Consider the following 17,849-nt stretch of genomic DNA (forward strand, 5'->3'; position numbering starts at 1 on the left):
CTAAGGCATCTGGGTTGGCAGAGTGTGCTAAAGCAGTGAGTAAAACAAACTTGGGGAGTAGGCTTCTAATGTTAACATGCATGAAACCAAGGCTTTTACGTTTACAGAAGTCAACAAATGAGAGCACCTGGGGTGTGGGAGTGGAGCTAGGCACTGCAGGACCTGGATTAACCTCCACATCACCAGAGGAACAGAGGAGAAGTAGAATAAGGGTACGGCTAAAGACTATACGAACTGGCCATCTAGCACGTTCAGAACAGAGAGTAAAAGGAGCAGGTTTCTGGGCACGATAGCATAGATTCAAGGCATAGCGTACAGACAAAGGTAAGGTAGGATGTGAGTACATTGGATGTTAACCTAGGCATTGAGTAATGAAGAGAGAGATATAGTCTCTAGAGATGTTTAAACCAGGTGATGTCATCGCATATGTAGGAGGTGGAACAACATGGTTGGTTAAGACATATTGAGCAGGGCTAGAGGCTCTACACTGAAATAAGACAGTAATCACTAACCAGGACAGAAATGGACAAGGAATATTGATATTAGAGAGAGGCATGCGTAGCCAAGTGAACATATGGATCCAGTGAGTGGTTGGGCTGGCTGGGGACACGGCGATTCAGACAGTTAGCAGGCTATTCGGTGTCCTGTGTGAATCTAAGTGTGCGTTCTCTAATTCTCTCCTTCTCTCTCTCGGAGGACCTGAGCCCTAGGACCATGCCCAGGATTACCTGACATGATGACTCCTTGCTGTCCCCAGTCCACCTGGCCGTGCTGCTGCTCCAGTTTCAACTGTTCTGCCTTCTTATTATTCGAACATGCTGATCATTTATGAACATTTGAACATCTTGGCCATGTTCTGTTATAATCTCCACCCGGCACAGCCAGAAGAGGACTGGCCACCCCACATATGCTCTCTCTAATTCTCTCTTTTTTTCTCTCTCTCGGAGGACCTGAGCCCTAGGACCATGCCCCAGGACTACCTGACATGATGACTCCTTGCTGTCCCCAGTCCATCTGACCGTGCTGCTGCTCCAGTTTCAACTGTTCTGCCTTATTATTATACGACCATGCTGGTCATTTATGAACATTTGAACATCTTGGCCATGTTCTGTTATAATCTCCACCCGGCACAGCCAGAAGAGGACTGGCCACCCCACATAGCCTGGTTCCTCTCTAGGTTTCTTCCTAGGTTTTGGCCTTTCTAGGGAGTTTTTCCTAGCCACCGTGCTTCTACACCTGCATTGCTTGCTGTTTGGGGTTTTAGGCTGGGTTTCTGTACAGCACTTTGAGATATCAGCTGATGTACGAAGGGCTATATAAATACATTTGATTTGATTTGATTTGCTAACAAGCTAACAGTTAGTAGACCAGGGCAACATAGAAGTTAGCAGGCCGGGATAGCAAGCAAGCAGTTAGCATGGGCTAGCAGTTAGTAGACCAGGGCAAGCTAGCATTTAGCAGACCGGGTTAGCAAGCAAGCAGTTAGCAAGAGCTAGCAGTTAGCAGACTGGGCAGGCAAGCTAGCAGTTAGCAGACCAGGGCCCAGCAGTTTAGCAGTTAGCAGACCGGGTTAGCAAAAAAGCATATAGCAGGGGCTAGAAAGTTAGCCTTTGGGGGGGGGGGGGGTAAGTCTGTTTTTGGCTCTTCGTGCGGTGACGTCGATAGACCAGTCGTGGAATTAGTAGGGTTCCAAGTAGCTCTAGGTAGCTAGCAGGCCGATATTGTAGCACAGGAGCCCTGGCCGGGCTAGCTTCAAGCTAAATTGGTGCTTGCTCTGGGATGGAAACGCTAGCCAGGAGTAGTCATCCGGGATTGCGGTTAGCTAGTTGTGAAGATCCAGATGAAAAATGTTCAGTTTGCGGTAGGAATCCAGGGATAAAAAATAACAGGTCCGTTATGCTCTGGTTAGAGTCACGTTGTTCGAACTGGCGAGAGCTTTCCGAGCTGAAGGTTAGCTGATGACCGCTGGCAATGGTTTGCTGACTAATATCCGGTAGTTAGCTGGCTAGCTTCAGTTGAGGGATTCCAGATCCGAAGTAAATATAAATACTTTAGGGAAAAAAAGCAGATCCACGCCACATTGGGTGAGGCGGGTTGCAGGAGAGTATTTAGATGATGAGGTTTAGCAAAATATTTTAAAGGATATGCGACGAAAAATATGTAAAACGATATATACAAGGGACACGACAGGACAAAGACGTCTTGACTGCTACGCCATCTTGGAATTGAAAAGGCCTCAGCCCAACTCTTTGTAAAAAAATACCTGTATTTTCATATACATTCAAATCCCTTTCATACGTGTGTATTAAATGTAAGAACAAACAATGGACAGCTAACAATAGCAGTAGCTAAAAATAGCGAGCTAGGAAGAAATGGAATGCTAGCTATCGCCTATCACTTATCTAGCTAGTGGTTAGCAATTAGCATGTGACGATTAGATACAAAATTCTGAAAAATGTACATTTTGAAATAAATGTAATTACCATACTTAATATGTACACATGTAAATTCACTCATAAAAAAGTGAGTTAGCTAGCTACTTAGCTTGGCTACACTCATGTAAATGTAATACATGCGAAATTATGGTATACAGTTGAATTCGGAAGTTCACATACACCACAACTTTGGAAGAATGCTTGGGGTCATTGTCCATTTGGAAGACCCATTTGCGACAAAGCTTTAACTCCCTGACTGATGTCTTGAGTTGTTGGTTCAATATATACACATAATTGTTCTGCCTCATGATGCCATCTATTTTGTGAAGTGCACCAGTGCCTCCTGCAGCAAAGCATCCCCCACAATATGATGCTGCCAACCCCGTGCTTCACGGTTGGGATGATGTTCTTCGGCTTCGAAGCCACCCCCTTTTTCCTACAAACATAACGATAGTCATTATTGCCAAACAGTTCTATTTTTGTTTCATCAGACCAGAGGACATTTCTCCAAAAAGTACGATCTTTGTCCCCATGTGCAGTTGCAAACAGTATTCTGGCTATTTTATGGCGGTTTTGGAGCAGTGTCTTCTTCCTTGCTGAGCGGCCTTTCAGGTTATGTTGATATAGGACTTGTTTTACTGTGGATATCCATACTTTTGTACCTGTTTCCTCCAGCATCTTCACAAGGTCCTTTGCTGTTATTCTGGGATTGATTTGCCCTTTTCGCACCAACTACGAAAGCCATGACATCATTTTCTGGAATTTTCTAAGCTGTTTAAAGGCACAGTCAATTTAGTGTATTTTAACTTCTGACCCACTGGAATTGTGATTCAGTGAATTAGAAGTGAAATAATCTGAAAGAAAGCAATTGTTGGAAAAGTTACTTGTGTCATGCACATTGTAGATGTCCTAACCGACTTGCCAAAACTATAGTTTGTTAAAAACCTGTTGAGACTATGGGTTCCCCTACAGGAACGCAGGGAATGCAAAAATATTCTTAGAAATATTTAACCTCCACACATTAACAAGTCCAATACCTCAAATGAAAGGTATGAAATCTACCCAGTTTGTCAGATTTTAAAAATGTTTTACGGCGAAAACATAGCACATATTTATGTTAGACCACCACCAAAACAAGACAAAAGGCAGCCATTTTGTACCACAAATGATACAATGACAAAAAGCAGGATTTAAAAAATAATCATTCACTAACCTCTTGAAAATCTTCACCAGATGACAGTCATATGACATGTTACACAGTACATTTATGTTTTGTTCGATAATATGCATTTCATATCCATAAATCTCGGTTTACATTGACGACATGTTCAGAAAATTCTCAAAAATGTCCGGAGGAACTATAGAAAGCTACGTCAGATAACAGAAATACTCATCATAAACTTTGACTAAAGATACATGTTCTACATATAATTAAAAAGATACACTGGTTCTTAATGCAACCGCTGTGTCACTTTTTTTTTAACGTTACGGAAAAAGCTTACCATGCAATAATCTGAGACGGCGCTCAGACGTAACAATATTTGTCCGCTATGTTGGAGTCAACAGAAAAACAAAATTACAACATAAATATTCCCTTACCTTTGATGGTCTTCGATCAGAATGTACTGCAAGGAGTCAAACTTCAACAATAAATAGTTTTGTTTCATAATGTTCAATTCTAGTGTCCATGTAGTAGCATCTGCTACAACTTTCAGCTCAAATGCCCAAAAAATTACTTCTGGTCCAGGATAATTTTGCATCAAAACATCCAAATTACATATTACAGGTCAACGAAACTGGTCAAACTAAGTGCAGAATCAATCTTCAGGATGTTATAAACGTACAAAACTAATGGCATTCCAACCGGACAATCCTAGTTCATCTGGGGCTGACTGGAACAGACACAGCAGTCTAACACATATGCGCCCTCAAGCACGTGAATCTTTTGTGACACTGTAGCAAATTCCTCCCCATTAGGTCAAAGTTCACAGCAAATGCTCGATTACACTTTCTACTGAATGAGGACATCTAGTGGAAGACATAGGAAGTGTTTCCAGATCCATAACTTGTTGGGAAGGGAGGGGGCGATGACAGGATTCCAAAACTAGTTTGGAAGATTGCCTGCCCTGTGAGTTCTGTTATACTCACAGACATAATTCAAACGGTTTTAGAAGCTTCAGAGTGTTTTCTATCCAATAATAATAATAATAATATGCATATATTAGTAATTTTGAACAGATTTTGATGCAGTTCACTATGGGCACGCAATTCATCCAAAGGGGAAATACTGCCCCCTATCCTGAAGAAGTTTTAACAAGAAATGTTTAGAGTGGTTGAAAAACGAATTTTAATGACTCCAACCTAAGTGTATGTAAACTTCTGACTTCAACTGTACGTAACATTGATGATCAACATGTGAAATTGCAAATGTCACACTTTTTTGTAAGGGCATGAGCTTACTTTAGCATATGCTAACTCTTACAAGATGCCTTGATGGGAAAAACAGTGAAATTACAGGTAATTGACATAAAATATGACAAAGCATTTTAGGCTTTCTGAACAAAGTGCCATGTATTATGGCGAATCAGCCTCATAATGTGTCTGATTAATGAAAGATTGGCCTGGCTCTCAGCTGATTCTGTGAAAAATAAATGTTGTATTGTCATTCAGACAAGCCAGTAACCGCATCCGGAAAATACTATTAGCCGGAATCATGATCATATTTTCAAACTCTATTATAGCAATCAGGCTACAATTTCTATTGAATAGATTTAGTTAATTTGGTCATAATTGATAAATAATCCAAATGTATCAATGTACACTTACACATTTCACTAACACTCAGGGAATAGTGCCCCATTTACCAGCTGACTTGGTCCAAATTAAGGCTAAATTGATGATCAATTAATCTTTTAGGAGGGGTACTGCTGTGTTTAGCGGAGGAGCAGCAGAAAAGTCGTGAATAGAAAGACAGAGAGATAAAGGAGGGTTTAGTAAGTGAGAGTGGAATAATGTGTAAGGTCAAAGGAAAGGGAGTGATACTACTCAGTCATAATGTGCTGAGGCATTGCATGGTATGGTTACAATATAATAATTACCAGAACATTTTCCTCATTTACAACTTCTAACAGACACTACTGGCCCAAGTCCTCCCATATATCCTGTGTGTGTGTGTGTGTGTGTGTGTGTGTGTGTGTGTGTGTGTGTGTGTGTGTGTGTGTGTGTGTGTGTGTGTGTGTGTGTGTGTGTGTGTGTGTGTGTGTGTGTGTGTGTGTGTGTGTGTGTGTGTGTGTGTGAGAGTTCATGTGTGTGAGTTAATGACAGTAAATATTCTATCTGATCTTATTTAAACTTTATTTTAGCAGGGAGTACCATTGACACTAAGGCCTGTTTTACAAAGGAGACCTGTAACAATGGTAAATGTAATAACACAACTGAAAAAAGTGATTTGTTGGATGAACTATATCTTCAATACATTACTTCAAGTGGTAACAATTTTTTTCAGGTCAAATAAATATTTTATATTAAATGTAATTATTAGGGTATTGATACTTGTATCATTTTATTACAATCAAATCAATAGTTCAAAGCAGTAACATCTAATTTGACTGCAACTAAACCTACATTTTTATATTTTTCAAACTATTATTTACTAATCTAAAATACAACTATATTTATTTTTCATTTAACTAGGCAAGCCAGTTAAGAACAAATTCTTATCTACAATGAAGGCCTACCCCGGCCAAACCCAAACCCGGACGACACTGGGCCAATTGTGCGTCGCCCTATGGGACTCCCAATTATGGCTGGTTGTGATACAGCCTGGAATTGAACCAGGGTCTGTTGTGACACATCTAGCACAGAGATGCAGTGCCTTAGACTGCTGTGCCGCTCAGGAGCCCGAAATGCAATTACAATGCAATTACAACCTCATAATTAGGTTTAAAGAAAAGCAAATTATTGGATTGGAGTAAACTAAATGAACTGTTTTACTTCATTTGGTAACATCTAATTGATTGAAGTTACAGAAAATGTAAATATTGGGTTTCACTGTAAAAATATGACTATTTGGATCCACACAAAAAGGATTCATCTAAAGGCCAAAATTAAGTTAAATACTAAATATTGGTTCATGTAAATGCACTCCATGTTTTCATATTGTTCTAGGTAGATTTCTTGCTTTGGAATAACCTATCCAAATTTCTTCATTTGGATTACAAGCAATTTAATCAAGTCCCTGTAAAGCCAACAATTAAGTTAAATACAAAATATAATTTATTGTAAAGGCACCCCATTTTTGTGTGTTGTTCAGAGTAGATTTCTACTTTTTTTCACAAAATTATACAGTGAAATTACGGTTCAATAACAACTCCAAAGTGATCTTGACATCATACTTTTACTTTTATTGGCCATAATATTGTAGCCAAATGGTGACTTCTTAAGAATAGAAGCCTTAATCAGGATTCTTTTTGAAATATAAAAATATATATATGTATATACACTACTGTTCAAAAGCTTGAGGTCACTTAGAAAAGTCCTTGTTTTTTAAAGAAAAGCACATTTTTGTCCATTAAATTAACATCAAATTGATCAGAAATACAGTGTAGACATTGTTAATGTTGTAAATGACTATTGTAGCTGGAAACGGCAGATTTTTATGAAATATATATATAGGCGTACAGAAGCCCATTATCAGCAACAATCACTCCTGTGTTCCAGTGGCACGTTGTGTTAGCTAATCCAAGTTTATCATTTTAATAGGCTAATTGATCAACGGCTCAGACACGAGAGGTATGTGGCAGGGTCTACAGACTATCACGTACTACAAAAGGAAAACCAGCAATGCCACAGACAAGCTAAACACCTTCTTCTCCCACTTTGAGGATAACATAGTGCTACCGACGCGGTGCACTACCAAGGATTGTGGGCTCTACGACGTGAGTGAGACATTTTATCTTGTTAACCCTTGCAAGGCTGCAAGCCTAGACGGCATCCCTAGCCGCGTCCTCAGAGCATGCACAGACCAGCTGGCTGGTATGTTTACAGACATATTCAATCTCTCCCTATCCCAGTCTGCTGTCCCCACATGCTTCAAGAAGGCCACCATTGTTCCTGTACCCAAGAAAGCAAAGGTAACTGAACTAAATTACTATTGCCCCATAGCACTCACTTCTGTCATCATCAAGTGCTTTGAGAGACTAGTCAAGGATCATATCACCTCTAACTTACCTGACACCTTAGAGTCACTTCAATTTGCTTACCACCCCAATAGATCCACAGACAATGTAATCGCCACTGCACTGCACCCTGCCTTATCCCATTTGGACAAGATGAATACCTATGTAAGAATGCTGATCATTGACTATAGCTCAGGATTCAACACAATAGTACCCTCCAAGTTCATCATCAAGCTCTAGGCCCTGGGTGTGAACCCTGCCATGTGCAACTGGGTCCTGGACTTCCTGATGGGCTACCCCCAAGGTAGGAATTAACACTTCCACTTCACTGATCCTCAACACGTGCTCAGCCCCCTCCTGTACTCAATGTTCACCCTTGACTGCGTAGCCACGCACGGCCATATCCACATCGACAGTGGAGAACGTGGAAAGCTTCAAGTTCCTCAGTGTACATATCACTGACAAACTGAAATGGTCCACCCACCCACACAGATGGTGTGAAGAAGGCGCAACAGCACCTCTTTAACTTCTTTGAGACCGAGGGCAGTTTGCACGCCCGGATGAAAAGCTTGTCCATAGTAAACAGCCTGCTACTCTGGCTCAGAAGCCAGGATATGCATATTATTAGTAGATTGGATAGAAAATACTCTAGATTCTAGACTCTAGAAACTCTGAAATGTCTAAAACTGTTTGAATGATGTCTGTGAGTATAACAGAACTTATTTGGCAGGCACCCCGAGGACAAACCATCCAGGATTTTTTTTTGAGGTTCCTCTCTTTTCAATGGGTTTTCATTGGGAATCTGGAATTCTAAGGCAGGGGCTTGCAGTTCCCATCGCTTCCACTGGATGTCAACAGTCTTTAGAAATTGGTTGAGGTTTTTCCTTTGTGTAATGAAGAAGTATGGCTATCCAGAACGAGGGTAACTTGAAGTGTACTGTTAGATAGAGGCGCATGACCAGAAATGCTTGCTACACTGTGTATCATCCTGTATTGAATGCTGTTTATCCCGTCTTCAATTTGATTGATTATTTACGTTTAAAAAAATCTAAAGTTGTATTGCAAAAGTAGTTTGAAATGTTTGAACAATGCTTACAGGTAATTTTTTAGAAATTTTGTAGTCACGTTGCGCAAGTTGGAACCGGTATTTTTCTGGATCAAACGCGCCAAATAAATGGACATTTTGGATATATATTGACGGAATTAATCGAACAACAGGACCATTTGTGATATTTATGGGACATATTGGAGTGCCAACAGAAGAAGCTCATCAAAGGTAAGGCATGAATTATATTTTTATTTCTTCATTTTGTGTCGCGCCTGCAGGGTTGAAATATGCTTTTCTCTCTTTGTTTACTGGGGAGCTATCCTCAGATAATAGCATCGTTTGCTTTCGCCATAAAGCATTTTTTAAATCTGACAAGTTGGCTAGATTCACAACAAGTGTAACTTTAATTTGGTATATTGAATGTGTGATTTCATCAAAGTTAAATTCTTGTAGTAATTTTGGCGTTCTGCATTTTCACTGGATGTTGGCCAGCTGGGACCCTACCGTCCCACATATCCCAGAGAGATTAACCTCAGGAGGCTGAAGAAATTTGGCTTTGCACCTAAAACCCTCAGAAACTTTTACAGATACACAATTGACAGCATACTGTCGGGCTGTATCACCTCCTGGCACAGCAACTGCACCGCCCGCAACCGCATGGCTCTCTACCTGCCCTCCAGGTATTACTTGTTAGATATTACTGCACTGCTGGAGCTAAAAACAGAAGCATTTTGCTACACGTACAATAAAATCTGCTAAACACGTGTATGTGGCCAATACAATTTGATTTGATTTGACCTCAGACTGGGGAAAAGGTTCACATTCCAACAGGACAACGACCCTAAGCACACAGCCAAGAAAACATAAGAGTGGCTTCGAGAAAAGCAACGATACCCATCCAATCTGACAGAGCTTGAAAGGATCTGCAGAGAAGAGTGGTATAAACTCCTCAAATATAGGTGTGCCAAGCTTGTAGCGTCGTACCCAAGAAGACTCAATTTTCCTCTTCTTTTTACTACACTTAATACTTTTTTTTTAAATGTCTTGATATTGTATATAGGTTTTGTGCACTGTTAGATCTTACTTTTTTGGCGGAGTGTTTGGGATCTATTATTTTACTTATGTTTATATATTTTTCACTAGAGATGTTTTATTTTATTATTTGTTTGACATTTTAACACTTATTATTTTTGGGGGTGGGGGGCATTACAGTGCAATTATTTTATTTTGTACGTATTTAATTACTTATTCTTTAGAAGGGAGCTTGGGAATATATTTTTAGACTTTTCTTGGCCTATCTTGTACACTTGTAATATATAATTTTTATGTCATTAGCGATGTATTATATAATTTGATTTTTGAAAACATTTTTTTCTTCAAATAAAAGCATGTTTATTTAGTAAACACTTAGCCTTTCCTTGATTTGGTGACAGAATTATCTCACATTAGTAAGGGGGGGGGGCTGTGACAAAGGGAGGGGGCTGTGATGGGGGAATATGAGTGTCAGGATAACTTAATGGCATGTCTAAGTCTGGCTGGACACATTGGCACTCATGATCTCTAGTCCCCGAGTGTTGTTTTAAGGAGAAGTCTATCTTTAATTCTGTATCTTTTATCAATGTTTATTATGAGTATTTCTGCAAAATCACTGGATGTTTTGGAATCAAAACATTACTGCACGTAACGCACCAATGTAAACAGAGATTTTTGGATATACATATGCACATTATCAAAACAAAACATACATGTATTGTGTAACATGATGTCCTATGAGTGTCATCTGATGAAGATCACCAAAGGTTAGTGATTCATTTGACCTATATTTCTGCTTTTTATGACTCCTATCTTTGGCTGGAAAATGGCTGTGATTTTTTGACTTGGCTATGACCTAACATAATCATATTTTGTGCTTTCGCTGTAAAGCATTTTTTGAAATCGGACACGATGCGTAGATTAACAAGATGTTTATCTTTCATGTGCTGTATTGGACTTGTTAATGTGTGAAAGTTACATATTTCAAAAAAATATTTTAGAATTTCTAGCGCTGCCTTTTCAGCGGAATGTTGTCGAGGGGTTCCGCTGCCCTAGAAAGGTTAATGTTCTGGGTTTTATAATAAAAAAAAGTTTAGTGTTCTGGGGCCGCATGTCTTGTTCTGCGCTTTATTGATAATGCGTCTGCAGCAAATTCCAACCCCCCCGGACATTCCTACTTCATAGACAACAACCCTAAGGGCACTAAAATAGGGTGGGTGTGGGGTCACCCTCTTTGAAATGTTCAAACCCCCCCCCCCAGTTCAAACACATCAATCATCATGACAACTTCAAAGGAATAGATGCACTATAGATATAAAATAACACACCCTCTAACACGTGACAACCGCAACAGGATGTCATGGATGTCATGGCCGGATGTCCATATCAAACTTTTGACCCCTGCTATCTACTTTATTCTCTCTCACATGATCATGAAAGAGACGTTGCATTACTATAGAGACGGCATCACTACAGTACAAATGTATTCCGTACAAAATATTATTCCCCAATGCCCCTATTCTGATCTTCCCCTTGCTTGTTGTAAACATATATAAACTTCTAGACAAATACATGAAAAAGATGGACAAACAATAAACACATTAAATTATAAAACAGTTTCTCGAAGAGAAAAGAGAGAAAGAAATAGTGAGAGTTAGAGAGCGACATCAGGTGTGTGTGTATGTATAAGTCCGTATGTGTAAGCAAGCATGTATTTGAGTACATGTGTGTTCATATCTACTTCATAAAGTTCAGATACATTTACAGTTCCCATACCTTATTTTTTTCGTAACCTGAAGTCCCTGTGGAATTTAGTACAGCCACTGTGTTATGAAGCTGTCTCGGAATAGCTGTTCATCTATAAAGAGTTTGTCCACAATGAAAGATGCACACTTACCATTCTCCCTTTGCTGTCTATGTACTTGATACAGTCTCCTACGACGTATGTTTATCTCCCTTGGAAATTGGTCATTGAGACTGAATTTTGTCTCTTTAGCTCTTTAACCCTTCCCCTGCTACTGATCAACTCTTTGTGTTGGTAGTGTTCAAATTTTGCGATGATCGGTCGGGGACCCTTGGTCTTGTTGCTCCGTGCTCCAAGTCTGTGTACTACGTGGAAAGCCACCTTGTTTACAGTCTCTATAGGAAGTTTCAAGGCAGATTGCATGAATTCTCTGATTGCATCCTCTGGATAATTGGATGCGTCCTGAGGAATCCCAGAAAAAAAAAAGATTTTCACGCATGCTACAAGTTTGTATGTTTAGTAGTGACTCCTTCATCACCCTGTTTTCCCTGAGTAGTCAATCCATGTTGAAATCATGGATTTTTACCTTGGCTGTGAATGTCTTGTTTTCTCTTTGGAGCATGAGAATTTCACTCTGCTGAACTCCAAACTCCCACTCAGCCCTGCTACCTACTCACTCAACGTTTCCAGGTTGCATGGATTCCAGCCATAGCACTAGCCTCTACTTTGATGATAAGTAAATCAGCCGTGTCTGTAGATGAATCTGTTTTTCTTTTTTTGTCGGGTTAAAGTTATTTTGTGAGGTGGTCGGATCTTTCCATGATGGAGTATGTTGTTCCTCCATAGCGTAAAGCTGTTGGTACTCGTCAGTTTCCCTCGGTATCTCCTTAGTATCCAGATTGTCTCTTTACTGCAACCAGTTCTTTTACGAAAAGATAACAATGAGTCTTTCCCACGACGATGACAGGTGTCTATAGTACAGCCAGCTAGCACTCGCAGAATCCACACAAAAAAGGAACACAAACTTGCAGTCCCAGCCATAAAGGCTAACCACATTGTGGAATCCTTAGCAACAAAACTTTAGTTCGGGATTAAAATCAATTTAATGATAATGTTTTAATGTAAACAACAAACCGAGTGTAGACAGTACAATATTCTGTTTGGTCTTTTACCAAATAGGGTTATCTTCTGTATACCACCCCTACCTTGTCACATCACAACTGATTGTCTCAAATGCATTAAGAGGAAAAGGAATTCCACAAATGAACTTTCAACAAGCCACACCTGATGAAATGCATCCCCATGTTGTTATTATTATTTATTTTTTTGCTCCTTTGCACACCAGTATTTCGACTTGCACGTTCATCTTCTGCACATCTATAACTCCAGTGTTTAATTGCTAAATTGTAATTACTTCGCCACTACGGCCTATTTTTTGCCTTTTCTCCCCAATCTTACCTCATTTGCACACACTGTATATATACTTTTTCCTATTATGTTATTGACTGTACCTTTGTTAATTCCATTTGTAACTCTATGTTGTTGTTTGTGTCGCACTGCTTTGCTTTATCTTGGCCAGGCCGCAGTTATAAATGAGAACTTGTTCTCAACGGGCCTACCTGGTTAAATAAAGGTGAAATAAAAAATATATTTCACTCCCACTCCCTTTTTCCACACAACTTCATCTAAAATTGTTGAATGAGTTTCCTGTAAAAAAAGATATATATTATAGTCTCTCTGCTCTTTAAGCCAGGTAAACATTGTCTTTTTTTATTATCTGCTGAGCCATTACAATTTTAACTGGCTATACTTCTTTCACCAATTACCATGATGAGATACAAGTTTCAAATCTATTCATCATAATATATGTTTGTAAATGTACCATTAAAAAGTGCCATACCTTACTTCATTATTAACCTCTAGTGACTCCCCATCCCGCATGCGGGAGCGTAATCATCGCCTGACACTATTTAGCATAACGCAACGGACTTAAATATCCCTAGAAAATATTCTTATTCATGAAAATCACAAATTTAATATATTGAGACACAGCTTATGCTTTTGTTAATCACCCTGTCATCTCAGATTTTCAAAATATGCTTTACAGCCAAAGCTAGACAAGCATTTGTGTACGTTTATCAATAGCCTAGCATAGCATTTTGTCCAGCTAGCAGCAGGTATCTTGGTCACGGAAATCAGAAAAGCAATCAAATTAAATTGTTTACCTTTGATGAGCTTCGGATGTTTTCACTCAGGAGACTCCCGGTTAGATAGTAAATGTTCCTTTTTCCCCAAAATATTATTTTTTGTAGGCGAAATAGCTCGGTTTGTTCTTCACGTTTGGCTAAGAAATCGCCAGGAAATTGCAGTCACGAAAACTGCAAAAAATATTCCAAATTAGCTCCATAATATCGACAGAAACATGGCAAACGTTGTTTATAATCAAACCTCAAGGTGTTTTTCAAATATCTATTTGATAATATATCCATCGGGACAATTAGTTTTTCAGTAGGACCGATTGAAGTAATGGCTACCTCTGTATTTTACGCGAGAATCTCTCTGGCAGCATCAGGTGACCACTTGCGCAATGTAGCCGCTTACGGGTATTCTTCAGCATAAATGCGTAAAACTACGTCACAATGCTGTAGACACCTTGGGGAATACGCAGAAAAAGTAATCTGGTTGATAGCCCATTCACTGCTCAATAGGGACTCATTGGAACACAGTGCTTTCAAAACATGGGGCACTTCCGGATTGGATTTTTCTCAGGCTTCGCCTGCAACATCAGTTCTGTTATACAGTATTTTTACAGTTTTGGAAACGTTAGAGTGTTTTCTATCCTAAGCTGTCAATTATATGCATATTCTAGCATCTTGTCCTGACAAAATATCTTGTTTAATACGGGAACGTTTTTTTTCCAAAAATGAAAATACAGACCCAGTCACCAGACCCGATCATAAGATAGCTAACTCTCGAGGTCCCATTGATCACTACGGATATGGTAAATCTACATTCATTTTATTTGCTCCCTGTGCAGACTCCAAATTATCCTTATTACCTCTTAAGACTCTAGCCACTTCCATACCAGTCGGAAGAACGTAGGTGTTTTATCTCTGAACACTTATTAAGTTGATTTTTCTACCAACTGTTGTATAAGGGGAACCATGGGGTGTTAAAACTTGTTGAGGATACGGGGCAGTATTTTCACTTTGGATGAATTGCGTGCCCATAGTGAACTGCATCCTACTCTGTCCTAGATTGCTATGGACAGAAAACACTTTGAAGTTTCTAAAACTGTTTGAATTATGTCTGTGAGTATAACAGAACTCATAGGGCAGGCAATCTTCCAAACAGGAAGTGAAATTCTGAATGCGGGTCTAATTTTAAGTCATCGCCTCTTCACTTCCTAACAAGATATGGATCTGTTAGCACTTCCTACGCCTTCCACTAGATGTCCTCATTCAGTAGAACGTGGAATGGAGCCTCTGGTGTGAACTTTGACCGAATGGGAGGGGAATGAGTCACTGTCCTGGCAGAATGCAATTTCCCTGTTTCTCATTTGTATGATGATATCACCATCGTTCCATTCGGCTGCAGATGAAAACGTATTCTCCGGTTGGAATGTTATTGGATATATTTGAAAATGACATCCTGAAGATTGATTCTCTACTTAGTTTGACCAGTTTATTCGACCTGGAATATATATTCTTGAAGTTTTTGTTCGAGTTCGCCTGCACCAGCGTCAGCATTTTTGGGCACGTGAGCTGAAAGTGGTAGCAAATGCATCTAATTGGAAACTAGTAATGGACATTATGGAACAAAACAACGATTTATTGTGGAACTAGGACTCCTTGCACTGCATTCTGATGAAAGATCATCAAAGGTAAGGGAATATTTATTATGTAATTTCGTATTTCTGTTGACTCCAACAAATATATTTACGTCTTAGCGCCGTCTCAGATTATTGCATGGTAGGCTTTTTTCGTAACGTTTTTAAAAAATCTGACACAGCGGTTGCATTAAGAACCAGTGTATCTTTAATTATATGTAAAACATGTATCTTCATCAAAGTTTATGATGAGTATTTCTGTTATCTGGCGTAGCTCTCTATAATTACTCCGGATATTTTGGAGGCATTTCTGAACATGGCGTCAATGTAAACCGAGATTTGTGGATATAAATACAAAACATAAATGTACTGTGTAGCATGATGTCATATGAGTGTCGTCTGATGAAGATCATCAAAGGTTAGTGATACATTTTTTCTCTAATTCTGCTTTTGTGACTCTATCTGTGGCTGGGAAAAAATGGATGTGGTTTTTGGGGATTTGGTGGTGGTCTAGCATAAATATATGTTGTGTTTTCGCTGTAAAACATTTTCAAAATCAGACATGATGGGTAGATTAACAATATGTTTATCTTTCATTTGCTGTATTGAACTTGTTAATGTGTGAAAGTTAAATATTTCGAAATAATATTTTGGGGATTTCCCGCGCCACCTTTTCAGCTGAATGGGGGGAGGTTCCCCTAGGGGAACGCTAGCCATAACAGGATTTATTAATGATCGGCTATGAAAAGCCAACTGACGTTTACTCCTGAGGTGCTGACTTGTAGCACCCTTGACAACTACTGTGATTATTATTATTTGACCATGCTGGTCACTTATGAACATTTGAAAATCTTGGCCATGTTCTGTTATAATCTCCACCCGGCACTGCCAGAAGTGGACTGGCCACCCCTCATAGCCTGGTTCCTCTCTAGGTTTCTTCCTTGGTTTTGGCCTTTCTAGTGAGTTTTTCCTAGCCACCGTGCTTCTACACCTGCATTGCTTGCTGTTTGGGGTTTTAGGCTGGGTTTCTGTACAGCACTTTGAGATATCAGCTGATGTAAGAAGAGCAATATAAATACATTTCATTTGATTTTATATGACATTTGCAATAAGTTTTGAATGAAATGGCATCCATTTGAGTGGTATTGTACATCGTGTATATGTTTTGAACGGTGCCAATAAATTCCCATTCATTTTTGTCCATTGTCCATTTACACCTTGCGTCCACTCGCCCAATATGGTCTCTTACAGCCATTCTCCAATGGAAATGCCTAAGAAGACTTCACAATGCTGCAGACTCCTTTGGGGAAAACGTGGAAAACGTAAGCTGACTGCTAGCTCCTTCACAGCCATATAAGGAGTCATTGGCATGAGGCTGTTTCAAAAAATGCGGTACTTCCTGATTGGATTTTTATCTGGGTTTCGCCTGTAACATCGGTTCTGTGGCACTCACAGACAATATCTTTGCAGTTTTGGAAACGTCAGAGTGTTTTCTTTCCAAAGCTGTCAATTATATGCATAGTCGAGCATCTTTTCGTGACAAAATATCTTGTTTAAAACGGGAAAGTTTTTCATCCAAAAATTAAAATAGCGCCCCCTATATCCAAGAAGTTAAGAAGCCCTGCTGTTCTCCACTGATTACCTGTATTAACTGCACCTGTTTGAACTCATTACCTGTATAAAAGACACCTGTCCACACACTCAATCAAACAGACCCCATCCTCTCCAGAATGGCCAAGACCAGAGAGCTGTGTAAGGACATCAGGGTTAAAATTGTAGACATGCACAAGGCTGGGATGGGCTACAGGACAATAGACAAGCAGCCTATTATTAGAAAATGGAAGAAGTTCAAGATGACTGTCAACCACCCTCGGTCTGGGGCTCCATGCAAGATCTCACCTCGTGGGGCATGAATGATCACAAGGAAGGTGAGGTATCAGCCCAGAACTACATGGCAGGACTTGGTCAATGACCTGAAGAGAGCTGGGACCACAGTCTCAAAGAAAACCATTATTAACACACTACACCGTCATGGATTAAAATCCTGCAGCGCACGCAAGGTCCCCTGCTCAAGCCAGCGCATGTCCAGGCCGTCTTAAGTTTGCCAATGACCATCTGGATGATCCAGAGGAGGAATGGGAGAAGGTCATGTGGTCTGATGAGACAAAAATAGAGCTTTATTGTCAAAACTCCACTCGCCGTGTTTGGAGGAAGAAGAAGGATGAGTACAACCCCAAGAACACCGTCCAAATGGTGAAGCATGGAGGTGGAAACATCATTCTTTGGGGATGCATTTCTGCAAAGGGGACAGGACGACTGCACCATATTGATGGGAGGATGGATGGGGCCATGCATCGTGAGATCTTGGCCAACAACCTCCTTCCCTCAGTAAGAGCATTGAAGATGGGTCGTGGCTGGGTCTTCCAGCATGACAACAACCCGAAACACACAGCCAGGGCAACTAAGGAGTGGCTCTGTAAGAAGCATCTCGAGGTCCTGGAGTGGCCTAGCCAGTCTCCAGACCTGAACCCAATAGAAAATCTTTGGAGGGAGCTGAAAGTCTGTATTGCCCAGCGACAGCCCC

This window comes from Oncorhynchus kisutch, linkage group LG3, assembly GCF_002021735.2.
Source record: "Oncorhynchus kisutch isolate 150728-3 linkage group LG3, Okis_V2, whole genome shotgun sequence".
Lineage (NCBI taxonomy): Eukaryota > Metazoa > Chordata > Actinopteri > Salmoniformes > Salmonidae > Oncorhynchus > Oncorhynchus kisutch.